Here is a 13690-nt window from a genome sequence, read left to right on the forward strand (position 1 = left end):
AGACACAGGCACTGCAATAGACATCTGCTTTTTCTGCATGCCCAGCCTCCCTCCTCCTCTTCGTCTGACATTGGCAGCTCCCTTTCCCTTAGGAGATACCTCTTGCCACACCACATTTGATTTTGATGAAGCTTTGATCAAAGGATACTGCTCCAGCTGCCACTACCTCCTATATCGCTACCACCTTCTGAAGCTGAAAGAGTCACGAGGAAGAAAAGCCAGTGAGACTCTCTGTCTCCTGGAAATCTGAATCAAAGAGAACTTTCGGGCTGTTGGAACTGAGGGATCGCCCACAATGTCTGATGTCCAGATCCCTGGAATGACCCAGTTACTCAAACCCCCCTTTCTTCCCTTACCCTCCGAACAAATCCTTTTCACCCTTAACTTAATCAGTTAGTTTCTGCCACTTGCAACTGAAGCACTCAGCAACAAGTCTGTAACTTGCCCAAGCTCTCAGACTTGAACACAGGTCTCTCAACTCAATCTTCGTGCTATGGCATGGAATATGTCATAAGTAATACTAATACCTTAACCAACACAGAGAAGATGGCAGGGCTGATACAACTGAAGATAAATCTCATTCATTATCTAGGGCAATGAGTCTCAACCAGGAAGTAGTTTTACCCCTCTACATCCTCAAGGATAAGTGGCAATGCCATGAAACATTTTGGTTGTCACAATGATAGGGGACTACTACTGGTTACTGACAGAGGCCAGGGATGCTGATAAATGTCCAACAATGCACAGGAAAGCCCCCCGAGTCCCATTCACCTCCTCCCCCCAAATAGTTATCTGCCCAAAAATGTCAGTAGTACCAAGGTTTAGAAAACTTGATCTGGAGAAAATGGAGTTATTTAGCATGCCAGTCAGGATAACATCAGGTAATGGCAAAAAGGAGGGGGAAAATCCAAGTTTTCAACAGCCTAACACTGAAGTCATCAAAAGTTGCAACTTGCTGTTGCAAAGTCTGCAGGTAAAAGTCTCCTTTCTGTAATGACTTGCAATCCAGATCATGCTATCATGTGACACGACCACTTCAGCACATAGTTTCCAGGTTGATAGGCAGGGGGTGCAAGAACTGGCAGACTGGATGCCAGGTTCCAAATGCTCATGATCCATTGGCTAGAACAAGAAACCTAAATGCCAGAGGCTGGGATACACAGGGTGGAGTTGGGGACAATGCAATGGATACTAAAGAGTAAACAATGCTGTCACACAGCCCATAGAGCTCAGTGCCATTAAACTGTATTAGATACAGAAATCTATTTGCACAATTCATAACTCAGTGACATGGCTAGGACCTGTGCAGGGCCTTACTTAGTTATCTCCTCCAAATTAGGTTGTTTTGCTTTTTCCTTTTTAACCTCAAAGAATTAATTTGCTGTAGCAGCCCTGACTGCCATCAATAATTCTCAGCTCTAAATAAGTGCCATTAAGGCCTGATTTGCTTTTTGGTGATTGGGCTATGAACTTTGGTAAACAGACCATAGCCAACTAAATTCCATTGATTTAAAGGGCATTTCCTTCCAAGAGCAGAGTCACGTAAATGAAATTGTATCTATATGTGATGCAGAGCATTTATAAGTAAGACCAATATATTTTCATTGCAAATAATGTCGGACACAATTTATGCAGAGATGTCATCTTGCAGTTAAGAATCTTTAAATATGCATGAGATACAGTTTCTCAGTCATTTGGAGCAGTGTTTCTTAATCATGGGCAGAATCACTCCAGCAGCTTTTTTCAAAAATCACAGTCTGGGCTGATCCTCCAAATTTCTAATTCAACAGAGGTATATTCATTAAGATGGCTACTGCTGCTGCTGCTAAGTCGCTTCAGTCGTGTCTGACTCTGTGCGACCCCATAGACGGCAGCCCACCAGGCTCCCCCGTCCCTGGGATGCTCCAGGCAAGAACACTGGCGTGGGCTGCCATTTCCTCCTCCAATGCATGAAAGTGAAAAGTGAAAGTGAAGTCGCTCAGTCATATCCGACTCTTAGCGACCCCACAGACTGCAGCCTACCAGGCTCCTCCGTCCATGGGATTTTCCAGGCAAGAGTACTGGAGTGAGGTGCCATTATTATTGTGGTTGCAAATAAAGAATCTGATTGTGGCTACTTGAAAAACGAAAGGGGAAGGGTTGCTGGAAGGATACCAGGAAACTAACAGAACTGAGGTGCCAGGGCTTGGGAACCACAGAACTGGAGCACGGCTGGACATGTAGCAGCCAGGGTTCAAGGTCCTTCTGCGAGCTTCGAGGAGCTCACCCCCATCCCCCTCCCCTACTTCTAAATCTCCACTTAAGTTTACTTCTCCCAGGAGTTGATGGACTACCCTGGCTGAGGAGGGTAGCTCCACCCCTGGATAAATCAGCTCCGATGGAGGAAAAGGGAAATCTTCCATGAGACTCTACAACCCTGAGCAAGTTACTCGACCTCTTCATGCCTCAGTTTCCTCTTCTGTGAAGTGAACCTGATGGTAGCATGTGTCCTAGAGGAGCTATTATGAGCACATCTTACAGTTCCAATCAGTGTCTAATACTGCTGGGATTTAGAGGTGTGTTATTTGGAATTAGGATTGGGTGCTTTAATTAGTAGATTTCCTGAGCACTTATAATGGGTAGACAATATGAAGCCTTTTCCTTGCACTGGCTCATTTAATTTTCAGAAGAGATCTATAGGCTGAGACCTCCTGTGTCTGATACCTTGCCTGGAAAATAGCAAGTGCTACAAAATGTCAAGTGAATGGGTGAATGAATGAATGAAATGAATGGTGGTGTCACAGCAAAGCATTTCAGCTAAGATTGCAGGTGGTGATCTGCATAGGTGGTGACCCCACCTCTTCCATGCAGACAGACCCTATACCTGCCCAGCACCTGCTGGGCAACGGAGTGCCGGGCATAGATAAGGTATGGGGTCTGAAATGGAGGAGGTGCATCCTCCACTTCTCATGCAGCCACCATTCTAGTTGGTGCCCCCTATAGATGGCCCCTCTCTAACATTCACCCTCATTTTTCACAAATGCATTCACTACATATGAAAGTACAGGAATGCCAGTTTTTCTTAAAGAGTTTATGTGTGTGGCATAGGCTCCAAAAGCAGGCAATCTGGCTCCAACTGGGATTCTTTATACTTCCTCTCTGTGTGACTTGGGGATAATTACTTTCTTTCTCTGGGCCTCAGTTTTGCAATGTACAAAAGGAGGGGAAGATAAAGAATGCAGCATTTGTAGTATAGTTATGTGAACAAATGCATGGTAAAAGCAGCACAATTCTTGTCACATAATTGGGGTTCAATCAATAATTAGCCAAAATTATAACAGTACTTAATAATCATTATTAAGGATGATACCACAGTGGGTCAAGGAAATAGATGAAAGTAAACTAACCCCAAAGCAATCCCAAAGAAAGACAATGACAAAGAATGTTCAAACTACCACACAATTGCACTCATCTCACACGCTAGCAAAGTAATGCTCAAAATTCTCCAAGCCAGGCCTCAACAGTATGTCTGTGAAATTCCAGGTGATCAAGCTGGATTTAGAAAAGGCAGAGGAACCAGAGATCAAATTGCCAACATCCCTTGGATCATCGAAAAAGCAAGAGAGTTCCAGAAAGACATCTACTTCTGCTTTATTGACTACGCCAAAGCCTTTGACTGTGTGGATCACAACAAACTGGAAAATTCTGAAAGAGATGGGAATACCAGACCACCTGATCTGCCTCCTGAGAAATCTGAATGCAGGCCAAGAAGCAACAGTTAGAACTGAACATGGAACAACAGACTGGTTCCAAATCAGGAAAGGAATACGTCAAGGCTGTATACTGTCACCCTGCTTATTTGACTTATAGGCAGAGTACATCATGTGAAATGCCAGGCTGGATGAAGCACAAGCTGGAATCAAGATCGCTGGAAGAAATATCAATAACCTCAGATATGCAGATGACACCACCTTTATGGCAGAAAGTGAAGAAGAACTTAAGAGCCTCTTGATGAAAGTGAAAGAGGAGAGTGAAAAAGTTGGCTTAAAGTTCAACATTCAGAAAACTAAGATCATGGCATCCGGTCCCATCACTTCATGGCAAATAGACAGGGAAACAGTGGAAACAATGAGAGACTTTATATTTTCTTGGGCTCCAAAATCACTGCAGATAGTGACTGCAGCCATGAAATTAAAAGATGCTTACTCCTTGGAAGAAAAGCTATGACCAACATAGACAGCATATTAAAAAGCAGAGACATTACTTTGCCAACAAAGATCCATCTAGTCAAAGCTATGGTTTTTCCAGTCGTCACGTATAGATGTGAGAATTGGACTATAAAGAAAGCCGAGCGCCAAAGAATTGATGCTTTTGAACTGTGGTGTTGGAGAAGACTCTTGAGAGTCCCTTGGACTGCAAGGAGATCAAACCAGTCAATCCTCAAGGAAATCAGTCCTGAATATTCATTGGAAGGACTGATGCTGAAGCTGAAATTCCAATACTTTGGCCATCTAATGCAAAGAATTGACTCATTTGAGAAGACCCTGATGCTGGGGAAGATTGAAGGCGGGAGGAGAAGGGGATGACAGAGGATGAGATGGTTGGATGGCATCACTGACTCAATGGGCATGAGTTTGAGCAACTTCTGGGAGTTGGTGATGGACAGGGAAGCCTGGCGTGCTGCAGTTCATGGGGTTGCAAAGAAAGAGTCGGACATGACTGAGCGACTGAACTGAAAGCAATCATTTATTTTTAAAGCAACTTGTTTGCTTGATGCTTGCTTTCCTTGTGTGTGTGTTTAGTTGCTCAGTTATGTCTGACTCATTGCAGTCCCAAGGACTATAGGCCACCAGGCTCCTCTGTCCATGGGATTTCCCAGGCAAGAATACTGAACAGGTTGCCAATTCCTACTCCTAGGGATCTTCCCCACCCAAAGATTGAACCCACATCTCCTGCATGGGCAGGCACACTGTTTACCACTAAGCCACCTAGGAAGACCTGCTTTCCTTGAGATTTGCTATGAAACATGGATTCTGGAAAGAGGGGGCCTGGGTTTGAATCCAGATTCACCACTGTGATCTTGGGCAAAAGTTTAACTTCTTTGTACTTCAATTTCCTCATCTGTGAGATACAATCCTATTAGTACTTAACTCATAGGACTGTGGTAGGGATTAAATGAACTAGTATTTATAAAACAGAATGATACCCACTTCATAGTAAGTACTATTTGTTTATTAAATAAGTGAAACAGAGTGCAGGGGCAGTTTCTGATCACCCAGCACTAACACAGCCAGGTAGTTGGGTTCCAGACATGACGTCTCGGTAAGGACACCAGTTAAACAAGGTTTACTCCATTTTATTTCTGAGTTCAGCATTTGATCATTCTTCAAATCTGGATTTCAGAAGACAGTTAATGCTCACGCTCATTCAGGTTTACTCAACTTGAAGGGAGGTGAGACCATGGGGTCTCGTATGAATCAAAATATCTTGAAATGCTCTGATCATTGGGGTTCAGCTATTTCTTGGCCTCAGTACAAAAGAAGTGACACCTATTTCTAGTTTACTTGGAGCTGGTGAAATCTTTAGGCACAGATGACAAAAGGGCTCTAGGAGCCAGCAGATGGTACCTGGTAAATAGCCCCTTCAAGATGAGCAATATCTGGAAAAGGAAGGTGAAATGCCCCCAAGCAAGTTGTTTTGCATATGAATTGCTGCATTTCTGATCAAGTTTCCCTGAGGCTTACCTGAAGGAAGACTTGTAAAGCTTTCTGTTCAGAGATACTGAAGAGCAAAAAAAAAAAAGCCAGAGAATAGTATCTGTCACTGTGGTTTTCTTTTTTAAAATTTACTGTGGAAAAAAAAAAAAAGAAAGAAACACAGCATAAAATTGATTGTCGTAACCACTTTTCACTGCATAGTTCATAGTGCTAAGGTATTTGCGCCGTGTTTTAAAATAGATTCAGAACTTTTTTATATTGCAAAGCTGAAAGTCTCTATCATTAAACAACGACACTCCTTTTTCCCTAGCCCCTGGCAACCATCATTTTACTTTCTGCTTCTATGAACTGGACTACTTTAGATACCTCATATAAATGGAATCATGTGGTACTTGCCTTTTTGTAACAAATTATTTCGCCTGTATAATGTCCGCAAGATTCATCCATTTTGTAGCATATGACAGTATTTCTTTCCTTCTTTGACACTGAAAAACATTTTGCTTGCATATACCATATTGTGTTTATCCACTCATCTATGCCAAACAGTATTCCACCTCTTCACGATTGCAAATATTGCTGCTACAAATATTGGTGTACAAACACCTGAGACCCTGCTTTCATTTATTTTGATATATACCAAGAAATGGGATTGCTGGATCATAGGGCAGTTTTATTTTTGATTTTTTAAGGAAACTCCACACTGTTTTCACAGTGGCTGGACTATTATACATTCCCACCAACAGCGCAGAAGGGTTCCAATTTCTCCACAGCCTTACCAAGGCAGTTATTGTTTGTTTGTTTGTTTGTTTATACTAGATAGCCTAACAGTCTAAGATGATAACTCATGTGGTTTTGATTTGTCTTTCTCTGATAATTAGTGATGTTGAACATCTTTTCATATGCTTATTGGCCATTTGTATATAATCTTTGGAGAAACATCTATTCCATTTTAAACCCATCTTTTAATTGGGTTATTTGACTTTTTTTTTAGTTTATTTTCTATTTTTTAACTTTACAATATTGTATTTGTTTTGCCATACATTGATATGAATCCACCATGGGTGTACATGTTTTCCCCTTCCAGAACCCCCCTTCAACCTCCCTCCCCAGACTTTTCATTGTTGTTGTCAAGTTGCAGGAGTGCTTTATATATCCTCGATATTAACCCTTTATCAGACACATGGTTTGCAAATCTTTTCTCCTACTCCATAGGTGCCTTTTCACTCTGTTGATTGCATCCTTTAATGTACAAAGGTTCTTAAGTTTGATAGAGCTCTCTTTCCCTTTTTCAGCTTTTGTTGCCTGTTTTTTTGGTGGTCATCCAAGAAATCATTGCCAAGTGCAATGTCATGAAGCTTCTCCCTATATCGTCTTCTAGGAGTTTTATGATTTTAGGTCTTACATGTAGGTCTTTATTTCACTCATTAATTTTTGTATATGGTGTAAGACAAAGTTAATTTCATTCTTTTGCTTTAGGAAATCCAGGTTTCTTGGCACCATGTGTTGAAGATTCTTTCTCCTGCTTTTGACTTTCCTTATTAAGAGAGTGGATCAGTAAGGCTGCTAGAGCTCTCCTAATAGATGCAACAAGGCCCAACCAGTCGAGGAAGAAAATAGTTTAATTCACACACAGCTCTCCCTCTGAGCCTCTGTTTCACAGTCACTGTTAGACTTGCACTTTCAGTCACAGCCCTGACTTTGCTTTAAATCACTGTTTTCAGTTCAACCTTCTCACTATGAGGAATCAGGTTTGCTCCATTTGTTTCTCAATGACTTCTGAAACAATCCTCCATTCAATCCATAATCCAGAGAAGTCAATTTCCTTTGCCAAAACCTAACTGACCAGGTTTCATTTCATCTTCTTGGTACTTACTAATCATAATTGAGGTATTTTTCCTTTTCCTAATGTGTGGGAGACACCAGCAGAATACATGTGATATTCTTTTTTAAAATTATATTTGTTTGCTTAAATTCTCTCTCCTGGTGAAAACTATCTCTAGAAACTTAATGTTTAATAATTTCATCTCATTTCTTGAAAGGTGAATGATATTTTAACTCAGTTAAGCTCATAGAATATAAAATCAATCCTTGTCAACTGGGCATCCACACATGTCTTTTAACCACACATGCATGTGTGCTAAGCTGCTTCAGTCGTGTCTGACTCTGTGTGACCCTATGGACTGTAGCCTGCCAGGCTCCCCTGTCCATGGGATTGTCCAGGCAAGAACACTGGAGTGGGTTGCCATGCCCTCCTCCAGGGGATTTTCCCAGCCCAGGGATCAAACCCATGTCTCTTATGTTTCCTGCATTGGCAGGCAGGTTCTTTACCACTAGCACCACCTGGGAAGCCCTTTTAAGCACACTTAACATACAAATAAAGACGATAGCAAAATCATGCATTCCACCTCACACCATGCACTTCTCGTATTTATACCTTGAACAACTAAAAACACATTCCCAAAAAGCGGATACGGAGCACTTTTATCTATCTCTGAGTCATGTTAATTCTTCTTCTAGCTGAGTCACAATCCCCTTTTGATGTCCTGTAACTTAAATACTGAGATATAAAGTTAACTGTTGTTAATATATGTTACGTAAAATGGTAGGGGAATGGGAAGAAGGGATAGAAAATAATTAAATACACACACAAATATAAACATATCAAAATAAAGAAAAAAATACTTATAAATGTTACAGCTTCTACAACTTCTTTCATGACTGATAAGAGCTTGTAAAACTTTCTTCTTTGACTGTCTACTCTACATGCCTTTGGCCTTCAGCGAGCATGTCAGGGAGTCATGATTCCTTGCCTGGGGAGGTGACCCAAACCTTTGATTCTAAAGATTCTAGACTACTGGAAGTCCTGGCTGAATTATATCACTATGGTTTTCCACTAACTTATTTTTTCCTTTAAGCTTTTTATTTTGTATTGAGGTCTATCTGATTAACAATCTGGTGATAGTTTCAGGTGAACAGCAAAGGGACTCAGCCATACATATACATGTATCCATTCTTCCCCAAACTCCCCTCCCATCCAGGCTGCCACATAACATTGAGCAGAGTTTCCTGTGCTGTACAATAGGTCCTTGTTGGTTATTCATTTTAAATATAGCACTGTGTATAGGCAACCATAAGTTCATTCCTTAAGTTTATGAGTCTCTTTCTGTTTTATAAATTCATTTGTATCATTTCTTTCTAGATTCCACATATAAGGGATGTCATACAATATTTCTCCTCTGTCAAACTTACTTCATTCAGTCTAACAATCTTTAGGTCCATCCATTGCTGAAAATGACAGTATTTCCTTCTTTTTAGGTTTTCCATTGACTTTTACCACAGGACATGGTAGTACTAAGACGTTCTGGGAGGCTCTCCTCTTTATCTCTTATGCATTGAGGAAAATCCTTGAATGTCAGCATCTCTGATCCCAGTCAGTACAGAAACTCTCCTTTGCCTGGAGAGGCTGGTTAGCAGCCTCCACTTCCCATAAACTGGATCACTGCTGTCTCCTGGTGGAAGCATTTGTTCCTTGGGAACTAAGATCTCTAGACCAGTAGACCCAAAGTCTCAGAGATGGAAAGCAAATTCATTCTTGGGTCACTAGGGGTAATATTGAGAGGAGCCAATTCCATATTCACCCTTTGATTCCCAGACCCATGAACATTATGGGGGAAACAGCACCATACATAGCCTCTTAATTTAGAGCATATTATCTCAGCCCTGGTCTTCCCTGGTGGCTCAGACAGTGAAGATTCTGCCTGCAATGCAGGAGATGTGGGTTTGATCCCTAGGTCAGGAAGATCCCCCGGAGAAGGGAATGGCAACCGATTCCAGTACTCTTGCCTAGAGAACTTCATAGACATAGTCCTTCATAGACAGGACTCTGGCAGGCCACAGTCCATGGGGTTGCAAAGAGTCAGACACGATTAAGCGGCTAATGCTAACTAACTAACTAATCTCAGTTTTACAAGGTGTTCTCACCCAACTGGCACTGTAAATGGATCTTTAAAAAGGCATTTCAGAACTTCCCAGGTGGTCCAGGGTTGGGTGTCCACCTGCCAATGCAGGGGACGCCAGTTCGATCTCTGGTCCAGGAAGATCCACATGCCAAGGGGCAACTAAGGCTGTGGACCACAACTACTAAAGACCATGCTCTAGAGCTCATGCTCCATAACAAAAGGAGTCACCACAATGAGAAGCCCATGCACTGAAACTAGAGAGTAGCCCTCACTCACTATGATTAGAGAAAGCCTTTCTGCAACCATAAATAAATAAATAAATTAAGTTAAAAAGAATCACCAGACTTTGAAATTTTCTTTTTATAAAAAGGCAATTAAGTGTCTTATCAGATCAGTTTTTTCTAGGTGATGTGGCCATAGTCAAACCAGTGAATTCCATGAACATGAGTCTGCTGACACACTTTAGTTGCTCAAGCCCAGTCTCATATGTACTTCTTACATTGGATGATGGGATGCTCTGTGCACATTCAACATTATGGCTTAGTGGGCAATGCCCAGTTCATGATAGGTGGTTCAGGTCACACGGCCATTTGAAGGCCTGTCGTCAAGCATTGGTGTTGCCCAGCAGCTACCACTCATGCATCAAATGGTAAAGAGTCTGCCTGCAATGCAGGAGACCTGGGTTCGATCCCTGGGTTGGGAAGATCCCCTGGAGAAGGAAATGGCAACCCCCTCCAGTATTCTTGCCTGGAGAATTCCATGGACAGAGGAGCCTGGTGGGCTAAAGTCCAGAGGGTTGCAAAGAGTCGGACACGACTAACTCTTTCACTTTCAGTAGCACTTGTAGACACCTGTAATAAAGAACCACTTTCCTTAAGTTGCCAGTGCACTTAGAAACAACCAAACAAATCCATTAAATTCCATATTTTCACTAAAATATTCTGTGGTAGCAACTGCTTGGTCACCTAGAAACCTATAGGAGCAAGGGAAGACATCCATAGAAGGTTGCAGACTTTGACGCTATGATGGGTCTGAAGTCCCTGTAGGGTGGCCAGGATGGAAGTTGGGAAGAAAAGCTGGGCATCAGGAAGGAGAGATCAAGGATGCAAGGAACCCTGTGGAGATGATCTAGAACACGCAAGGATAAACTGGACCCCACCACACAACCAAAATGTGTGTCTCTCTTTCACCACACTAACCCTGAGGATGTGGTGACTGGCAGAAGTATCTGGTGTCCCCTTTCACAGAGGTGTGCACATACCTGCCCTGGGACCTGGAGAAGCTGGTGAGGGGGTCTGGGGGGAGCGGGAGGAGCTGGGGGCTCATCTGCAGTCTTGTGACAACAAGGGAGCCAGCAACAAGGTGAGGGGCCACCAGATGCTCCCTACTGTGACCTTCAGAGGGCAAAGCCCACCCCTTCACTTCTGTTCCTAACATCCAATCCAAAATCCTCTTATAGCCAACCCTAACCCAGAACCAGAGACAGCAAGGAATCCTTGGAAACAGTTCCACATGGCTTGCCTTGACATAGAGGCAACACAGGGATGGAAATCATGTTGTGTGCATGCTAAGTCGGTTCAGTCGTGTCTGACTCTTTGTGATCCCGTGGACTGTAGCCTCTCTGGCTCCTCTGTCCATGGGATTCTCCAGGCAAGAATACTGGAGCAGGCTGCCATGCTGTCTTCCAGGGGAGCTTCCCGACCCAGGAATTGAACCCGAGTATCCTGCATTGGCAGGTGGGTTCTTAACCACTAGCGCCACCTTGAGAAGCCCATGGAAATCATAGACTGCTAGAAATCTCTGGGAACCATTTCTCACGAATAAATCCCTCTCTCTGTCTCTGATCTTCTTTGATCCTCATAGTCATTGGACAGCAATTATTATGTTTGATTACTGTGATCATCATCACAGCTAATATTTATTGCACATTTACTATGTGATGGACACTAGTCAACTACCTTGTATCCCTAATTCACTTATTCTCACAATCATCCAATGGGGTGGGTCCTATTTCACAATGAGGGAACTAAAGCTGAAGAGAGATGAAAGAGCTTCTCAAGATCATACAGAGAGTAAGAGGCAGGGCAGGTATCTGAACAAAGTCAGTCTGATTCCAGTGTCCTTTTTCTTAACCACTAAGCTATAACATTCCTAACTTCAAACAGGATCCAAATATTAATAAAGATCTTAACACAAATGAAAAGCAAAGAATTTCTCTATGAATTTGGTTTTGAAGAAAAAGGAACACTTTAAAGAATATTGACAATCATAAAAATGTAAATGATACATTACTCATACTTAATCCAGGGGGTACCATAACTTGCTTTAAATTCCCAGAGGGGCCTAAGATTACAGCACTAGTTTTGAAAAGCATTATGACATAAAATAATAAATTTGTATTCAAGCCATGTAGGATATGAGAGCAACACTAAAGTAAATCGGATGAGGCGTTACAAAAACAAGGCAAGAGAAATGTATATTTACACACTCTTCCACTCACTTCTTTAGCTAATATTTGGAAAGAGCAGTGTGGGTAAGTGACTGTGGTCATAAAAACACTGAAGCCTAGCTAGGGTGTTGAGTCTACAAGGGAAGATAAAGCATCAAGAGAAGGCGCGTGGCATCTCCCCTGCTAGAAGCCAGAAAGCAAGGTAGACCTGGTAGCCAAAGAGAAGGAAAAATCAAGCCAACAGGAGTTTGGTGAAAGAAGAGAGAAATGCTGTCCTCGTATGATTTCCTTTCTCTTCACTTTTGGTATTTCATGGAAATCTGGCAAAACAATGGCCAGGGAGTCCCATTTTCCTGTTTCTCCCACTAGCTCACTAGGGGATCTACTTCCATTCTTCTCTAGGTCTCAGTTTTATTATCTGTAAAATGAAGTGGGAGTGGCCCTAACAATTTTCTTCTAAAGTTCTAACAATCACGCATTCTATGACACTAGACTTTTTTATACAAAAGGGAGCGGTCCTAACCACCACTCAGGAAGCACACTCTTGATGCTAAATAGTGTTGCTGAGGATCCTGACACTTCTGTGTTCTGACTGATTTTATTCTATCACTTTTTTTTTGTTTGTTTGTTTCTTTGTTTTTTCCATGTCAGTGATAGATTCTACCAGATCCACCATTATTCTTTCCATTTCCACCATTTCCCTCAAGGCCACCAGATGGCTGAAATCACAAGTCCATTTGAACCCCAGGACAGAGTCAAAAGAATCTGGTTCCTGTCTACAAGCAATAAATGCTGGAGAGGGTGTGGAGAAAAGGGAACCCTCTTACACTGTTGGTGGGAATGCAAACTAGTACAGCCACTATGGAGAACAGTGTGGAGATTCCTTAAAAAACTGGGAATAGAACTGCCATATGACCCAGCAATCCCACTGCTGGGCATATACACCGAGGAAACCAGAATTGAAAGAGACGCGTGTACCCCAATGTTCATCGCAGCACTGTTTACAATAGCCAGGACATGGAAGCAACCTAGATGTCCATCAGCAGACGAATGGATAAGGAAGCTGTGGTACATATACACAATGGAATATTACTCAGCCATTAAAAAAAATACATTTGAACCGGTTCTATTGAAATGGATGAAACTGGAGCCCATTATACAGAGTGAAGTAAGCCAGAAAGAAAAACAACAATACAGTATACTAATGCATATATATGGAATTTGAAAGATGGTAACGATAACCCTATATGCGAGACAGAATAAGAGACACAGATGCATGGAACAATTTTATGGACTCTGAGGGAGAAGGTGAGGGTGGGACGTTCTGGGAGAATAGCATTGAAACATGTATATTATCATATGTGAAACAGAACACCATTCCATGTTCGATGCATGTGACAAGGGCTCAGGGCCGGGGCAATGGGATGATCCAGAAGGATGGGATGGGGAGGGAGGTGGGTGGGGGGTCCAGGAAGGGGAACACATGTAAACCCATAGCTGATTCATGTCAATGTATGGCAAAAACTATTACAATATTGTAAAGTAATTAGCCCCCAACTAAAATAAATAAATTTATAAAAAATAAA

The 13690-nt window shown here is 42.1% G+C and overlaps 1 protein-coding gene across 1 annotated transcript in view; it reads right to left on the reverse strand.

The window, feature by feature from the left end:
- PLPP4 (phospholipid phosphatase 4) overlaps window positions 1–13690 on the reverse strand; it is a 438966-nt gene that overhangs the window by 267857 nt on the left and 157419 nt on the right. The window contains exon 8 of the mRNA XM_081535748.1: window positions 5724–5827. The gene's annotated coding sequence lies outside the window, so the exon portion shown is untranslated. The remainder of the gene's footprint in view (window positions 1–5723; window positions 5828–13690) is intronic.

The sequence above is a fragment of the Giraffa tippelskirchi genome, chromosome 2 (genome assembly GCF_054371585.1).
Source record: "Giraffa tippelskirchi isolate mGirTip1 chromosome 2, T2T-mGirTip1v1.2.pri, whole genome shotgun sequence".
Lineage (NCBI taxonomy): Eukaryota > Metazoa > Chordata > Mammalia > Artiodactyla > Giraffidae > Giraffa > Giraffa tippelskirchi.